This window comes from Sorghum bicolor, chromosome 2, assembly GCF_000003195.3.
Source record: "Sorghum bicolor cultivar BTx623 chromosome 2, Sorghum_bicolor_NCBIv3, whole genome shotgun sequence".
Lineage (NCBI taxonomy): Eukaryota > Viridiplantae > Streptophyta > Magnoliopsida > Poales > Poaceae > Sorghum > Sorghum bicolor.
Genome location: NC_012871.2, coordinates 32,612,065 through 32,619,702, shown reverse-complemented (window position 1 = coordinate 32,619,702; position 7,638 = coordinate 32,612,065).

Here is a 7,638-nt window from a genome sequence, read left to right as displayed (position 1 = left end):
CAAAAAGGTTTTTTAGGCTTGGGGGTTTTAGGCGCAAACCTTGGACTTTTTTTGCACCAAAATTAACCGCTTTTTCCAAAAGACCCGAAAGTGGGATTCCATATGACACACATCATCTAGGAGTTCCATCAGGTGTGTCCAAATTGGTATTTCAAAGCATATGGAACATCCATGCAAATCGTGCACTTATTTTGCATCAAGACTAGCACTATCTCCAAACAGACTGAACCGAGCATCCACTTGAGACTCTTCACCTAGGAGTACCAACAAGTGCGTCCAAAATGGTTTCTTAGACTATGGTGCATTAGGTGCAAACTATGCACCTATCTTGCACCGAAACTAACAATGTCTCCAAATTGACCGAAGCGAGATTCCGTATGACACACATCATCAAGGAGTTCCATCGGGTGCATCCAAATTGATTTCCAAGCATATGGTATGTTCCATGCAAACCATGCACCTACCTGGCATATGGATTAACACTATCTCCAAAATGACCGAACCAAGCTTCCACTTGAGCCTCTTCACCCAAGAGTACCAAATAGTGCGTCCAATATGGTTTCTTGGACTATGGTGCATTAGGCGCAAACTGTGCACCTATCTTGCACTAAAACTTACAATGTCTATAAACGGACCGAAGCAAGATTCCATATGACACACGTCATCTAGGAGTTCCATTGGGTGCGTCCAAATTGATTTCTAAGCATATGGTATGTTCCTTGCAAATCATACACCTATCTTGCATCAAGATTAGCAACATCTCCAAATAGATCAAACCGAGCTTTCACTTGAGCCTCTTCACCAAAGTACCAATAGGTGCTTCCAAAATGGTTTCTTAGACTATGGTGCATTAGGTGTAAACCATGCACATATCTTGCACCAAAACTAACACTATTTCTAAACAGACCAAAGTGAGATTCCATATGACACACGTCATCAAGGAGTTCCATCGGGTGCATCCAAATTGATTTCCAAGCATATGGTATGTTCCATGCAAACCGTGCACCTATCTTGCATCAAGATTAGCAATATCTCCAAACAGATCAAACTAAGCTTCCAATTGAGCCTCTTCACCGAAGTGCCAACATGTGCTTCCAAAATGGTTTCTTAGACTATGGTGCATTAGGCGCAAACCATGCACATATCTTGCACTAAAACTAACATTATTTCTAAACAGACCAAAGTGAGATTCCATATGACACACGTCATCAAGGAGTTCCATCGGGTGCATCCAAATTGATTTCCAAGCATATGGTATGTTCCATGCAAACCGTGCTCCTATCTTGCATCAAGATTAGCACTATCTCCAAAGAGACCGTACCGAGCATCCACTTGAGCCCCTTCACCTAGGAGTACCAACAAGTGTGTCCAAAATGGTTTCCAAGCATATGGTATGACATCTAGGAGTTTCATGCACCTATTTTGCATCAAGATTAGCATTATCTCCAAACAGGCCGAACCCAAGCTTCTAGTTGAACCTCTTCACCTAGGAGTACCAACAGTTGCATCCAAAATGGTTTCTTAGGCTATGATGCATTAGGCACAAAATGTGCACCTATCTCGCACCAAAACTAACACTCTCTCCTAACGGACCGAAGTGAGATTCCATATCACACACGTCATCTTGGAGTTCCATCGGGTGCATCCAAATTGATTTTCGAGCATATGGTACATTCCATGCAAACTGTGCACCTATCTTGCATCAAGATTAGCACTATCTCCAAACAGATCGAACCGATCTTCCACTTGAGCCTCATCACCTAGGAGTACCAACAAGTGCGTCCAAATTGGTTGTTTAAACTATGGTGCATTAGGCGCAAAGTGTGCACCTATCTTGGACAGAAACTAACACTGACTCCAAGTGGATCGAAGCGAGATTCCATATGTCACACGTCATCTAGTAGTTCCATCGGGTGCGTCCAAGTTGATTTCTGAGCATATGGCACGTTCCATACAAACTGTGCACCTATCTTGCATCAAGATTTGCATTATCTCCAAATAGACCGGACCGAGCTTCCACTTGAACGTCTTCACCTAGGAGTACCAAGAGGTGCGTCCAAAATGGTTTCTTAGATTATGGTGCATTAGACGCAAACTGTGCACCTATCTTGCACTAAAACTAACACTGTGTCCAAACGGATCAAAGCGAGATTCCATATGACACACGTCATCTAGTAGTTCCATCAGGTGCGTCCAAATGGATTTCTGAGCATAACCGAGCTTCCACTTGAGCCTCTTCAGCTAGGAGTACATATAGGTGCGTCCAAATTAGATTCTTAGGCTATGGTGTAGTAGGTGCAAACTGTGCACCTATCTTGCACCAAAAGTAACACTGACTCCAAACAGATTGAAGCGAGATTCCATATGACACACGTCATCTAGTAGTTCCATTGGGTGCGTACAAATTGATTTCTGCGCATATGGCACATTCCATGCAAACTGTGCAACTATCTTGCATCAATATTAACACTATCTCCAAACAGACCAAACCGAGCTTCCATTTGAGCCTCTTCACCTAGGAGTACCAACAGGTGCGTCCAAAATAGTTTCTTAGACTATGGTGAATTAGGCGCAAACTTTTTTTGAGAGCCATTAGGTGCAAACTATGCAACTATCTTGCACCAAAACTAACACTGTCTCCAAAAAGACCAGAGCGAGATTTCATATGACACACGTCATCTAGGAGTTCCATCGGGTGCGTCCAAATTGATTTCTAAGCATATGATATGTTCCATGCAAACCGTGCACCTATCTTGCATCAAGATTAGCACCATCACCAAATAGACCGAACCCAGCTTCCACTTGAGCCCCTTCACCTCGGACCAACATGTGCGTCCAAAATGGTTTCTTAGACTATGGTGCATTTGACGCAAAGTGTGCATCTATCTTGCATCGAAACTAACACTATCTCCAAACGGACCAAAGCGAGATTCCATATGACACACGTCTTCTAGGAGTTCCATCGGGTGCGTCCAAATTGATTTCTGAGCATATGGTACGTTCCATGCAAACCGTGCACCTGTCTTGCATCAATATTAGCACCATCACCAAATAGACCGAATTAAGCTTCCACTTAAGCCTCTTCACCTCGGACCAACATGTGCGTCCAAAATGGTTTCCTAGACTATGGTGCATTAGTCGCAAACTGTGCACCTATCATGCCCCAAAACTAACACTATCTCCAAACGGACCAAACCGAGATTCCATATGACACACGTCATCTAGGAGTTCCATCCAAATTGATTTCTGAGCATATGGTACGTTCTATGCAAACCATGCACCTATCTTGCATCAAGATTAGCAGTATCTCCAAGCAGACCGAACCCATCTTGCACTTGAGCCTCTTCATCTAGGAGTACCAACAGGTGTGCCCAAAATGGTTTCTTAGGCTATGGTGCATTAGGCACAAACTATGCACCTATCTTGCACCAAAACTAACACTGTCTCCAAATGGACCGAAACGAGATTCTATATGAAACACATCATCTAGGAGTTCCATCAGGTGCGTCCAAATTGATTTTCAAGCATATGGTACGTTCCATGTAAACTGTGCACCTATTTTGCATCAAGAGTAGCACTATCTCCAAATTGACTGAACGGAGCTTTCACTTGAGCCACTTCACCTAGGAGTACCATCGGGTGCGTCCAAAATAGTTTCTTAGCCTGCGGTACATTAGGCGCAAAAAGTTCACTATCTTACACCAATATTAACACTTTCTCCAAATGGACCAAAGCAAGATTACATTTGACACACGTCATCCAGAAGTTCTATCGGATGCGACCAAATGATTTATGAGCATAAGGTACGTTCCATGCAAACTATGCAACTATCTAACATCAAGATTAGCACTATCTCCAAATAGACCGAATCGAGCTTCCACTTGAGCCTCTTCAGTGGAGAGTACCAGTTGTGTCCAAAATGGTTTCTTAGAGTATGGTGTATTAGGCACAAACCGTGAACCAATCTTGCACCAAAACTAACACTTTCTCCAAATGGACAAAAGTGAGATATCAGATGACACACATCATCTAGAAGTTATATCGGGTGTGTCTAAATTGATTTCCATGCATATGTTTTGTTTCATGCACATCGAGCACCAATCTTGCACCGAAAGTAACACTATCTCCATGTGGACCGAAGTGAGATTCCATATGACATACGTCGTCTAAGAGTTCTATCGGGTGCATCCAAACTGATTTCTAAGCATATGGTACATTCCATGCAAACTGTGCACCTATCTTACATCAAGATTAGCACTATCTCCAAACAGACTAAACCGGCTATTCATTCAAGCCCCTTTACCTAGGAGTACAATCGGGTGCGTCCAAAATCATTTCTTAACCTATGGTGTATTAGGCACAAACTGTGCACCTATCTTGCACCGAAACTAACACTGTCTTCAAACAGACCGAAGCGAGACTTTATATGACACACATCATCTAAGAGTTCCATCGGGTGCGTCTAAATTGATTTCCGGAAATATGGTAAGTCCCATGTAAACTATGCACCTATCTTGCATTAAGATTAGCACAATCTCGAAATAGACTAAACCGAGCTTCCACTTTAGCCTCTTCACCTAGAAGTACCAATAGGTGCGTCCAAAATGGTTTCTTAGACTTTGGTGCATTAAGAGCAAACTGTGCACCTATCTTGCAGCGAAACTAACACTATCTCCAAACGGACCAAAGCGAGATTCCATATGACACATGTCATCTAGGAGTTCCATCGGGTGCGTCCAAATTGATTTCTGAGCATATGGTACGTTCCTAGCAAACCGTGCACCTATCTTGCATCAAGATTAGCACCGTCACCAAATAGACCGAACCGAGCTACCACTTGAGCCTCTTCAGCGGAGAGTACCGGTTGCGTCCAAAATGGTTTCTTAGAGTATGGTGTATTAGCCACTAACCGTGCACCAATCATGCACCAAAACTAACACTTTCTCCAAATGGACCAAAGTGAGATATCAGATAACACACATCATCTAGGAATTATATTAGGTGTGTCCAAACTGATTTTCAAGCATATGTTTTATTTCATGCACACCGAGCACCTATCTTGCACCGAAAGTAACACTATCTCCATGTGGATCGAAGTGAGATTCCATATGACACGTCATCTAAGAGTTCTATCGGGTGCATCCAAACTGATTTCTAAGCATATGGTACATTCCATGCAAACTGTGCACCTATCTTATGATTAGCACTATCCCCAAACAGACCAAACCGAGCATTCATTTAAGCCCCTTTACCTAGGAGTACAATCGGGTGCATCCAAAATCGTTTCTTAGCCTATGGTGTATTAGGCACAAACTGTGCACCTATCTTACACCGAAACTAACATTGTCTCCAAACAGACCGAAGCGAGACTACATATGACACACGTCATCTAAGAGTTTCATCGGGTGCGTCCAAATTGATTTCCGGGAATATGGTATGTCCTGTGCAAACTATGCACCTATCTTGCATCAAGATTAGCACAATCTCCTAATAGACTAAACCGAGCTTCCACTTTAGCCTCTTCACCTAGAAGTACCAATAGATGCGTCCAAAATGGTTTCTTAGACTTTGGTGCATTAAGCGCAAACTGTGCACCTATGTTGCAGTGAAACTAACACTGTCTCCAAACAAACCGAAGTGAGATACCATATGACACACATCATCTAGGAGTTCCATCGGGTGCGTCCAAATTGATTTCCGAGCATATGGTACGTTCTGTGCAAACAATGCACCTATCTTGCATCAAAATTAGCACTATCTCCAAACAGACCAGACCAAGCTTCCACTTGAGCTTCTTCACCTTTGAGTACCAACAGATTTTCCAAAATGGTTTCTTAGACTTTGGTTCATTAGGCGCAAACTATGCACCTATCTTGCACCAAAACTAACACTATCTTCAAACGAACCAAAGCAAGATTTCATATGACACACGTCATCTACGAGTTCCATTAGGTGCGTCCAAATTGCTGTACAGCTATCTTGCAAGAAGATTAGCACTATCTCCAAATAGACCGAACCGAGCTTTCACTTGAGCCTCTTCACCTAGGAGTACCATCGGGTGTGTCCAAAATGGTTTTTTAGCCTATGGTGCATTAGGCACAAACCGTGCACCTATCTTGCACTGAAACTAACACTCTCCAAATAGACTGAACGAGATTCTATAAGATACACGTCATCTAGGAGTTCCAACGGGTGCGTCCAAATTGATTTCTGAGCATATGGTACGTTTCATACAAACTGTGCACCCATCTTGCATTAAGATTAGTACTGTCTTGAAACAGACCAAACCGAGCTTCCATTAGACTATGGTGCATTAGGTGCAAACTGTGCACCAATCTTGCACTGAAACTAATATTGTCTACAAACAGACTGAAGCGAGATTCCATATGACACACATCATCTAGTAGTTCCATCGGGTGCATCCAAATTTATTTCCAAGCATATGGGACATTCCATGTAAACCATGCACCTATCTTGCATCAAGGTTAGCACTATCGCCAAATAGACCGAACCGGGCTTCCACTTGAGCCTCTTCTCCTAGGAGTACCAATAGGTGCATCCAAAATGATTGCTTAGCCTATGGTGCATTAGGCGCAATCCGTGCATCTATATTGCACCGAAACTAACACTGTCTCCAAATAGACTGAAGCGAGATTCCATATGACAGACGTCTTCTAGGAGTTCCATCGGGTACGTCCAAATTGATTTCCAAGCATATGGTTTGTCCCATGCAAACTATTTACCTATCTTGCATTAAGGTTAGCACTGTCTCGAAACAGACCGAACCGAGCTTCTGCTTGAGCCTCTTCACCTAGGAGTACCAATAGGTGGATTCAAAATTGTTTCTTAGACTATGCTGCATTAGGCGCAAACTGTGCATCTATCTAGCACTAAAACTAATATTGTCTCCAAACGGACTGAAGTGAGATTCCATATGACACACGTCATCTAGGAGTTCCATCAGGTGCATCCAATTTGATTTCTGAGCATATGGTACATTCCATGCAAACCGTGTAGCTATCTTGCATCAAGATTAGCACTATCTCCAAACAGACCAAACTGAGCTTTCACTTGAGCCCCTTCACCTAGGAGTACCATCGGGTGCGTCCAAAATCATTTCTTAGAGTATGGTGCATTAGTCACAAACCTTGCAATATCTTCTTAGAGTATGGTGCATTAGGCACAAACCGTGCACCTACCTTGCACTGAAACTAACAATATCTGCAAATAGACCAAAGCGAGATATCACAAGACACACATCATCTAGGAGTTCTATCGAGTGCGTCCAAATTGATTTTCAAGCATATGGTACATTCCATACAAACCGTGCACCTATCTTACATGAAAATTAGCACTATCTCCAAATAGATCGTAGCAAGCTTTCACTTGAGCCTCTTCACCTAAGAGTACCATCGGATGCTTCCATAATGGTTTCTTAGCCTATGGTGCATTAGGCGCAAACCATGCACCAATCTTGCACCGAAACGAACGACCGAAGTGAGATTCCATATGACACACGTCATCTAGGAGTTCATCGGGTGCGTCCTTGATGAAGTGAGACTCCTTGATGACGTGTGTCATACGGAATTTCGCTTTGGTGTGCTTAGAGACCAGTATTAGTTTCGGTGCAAGAAATGT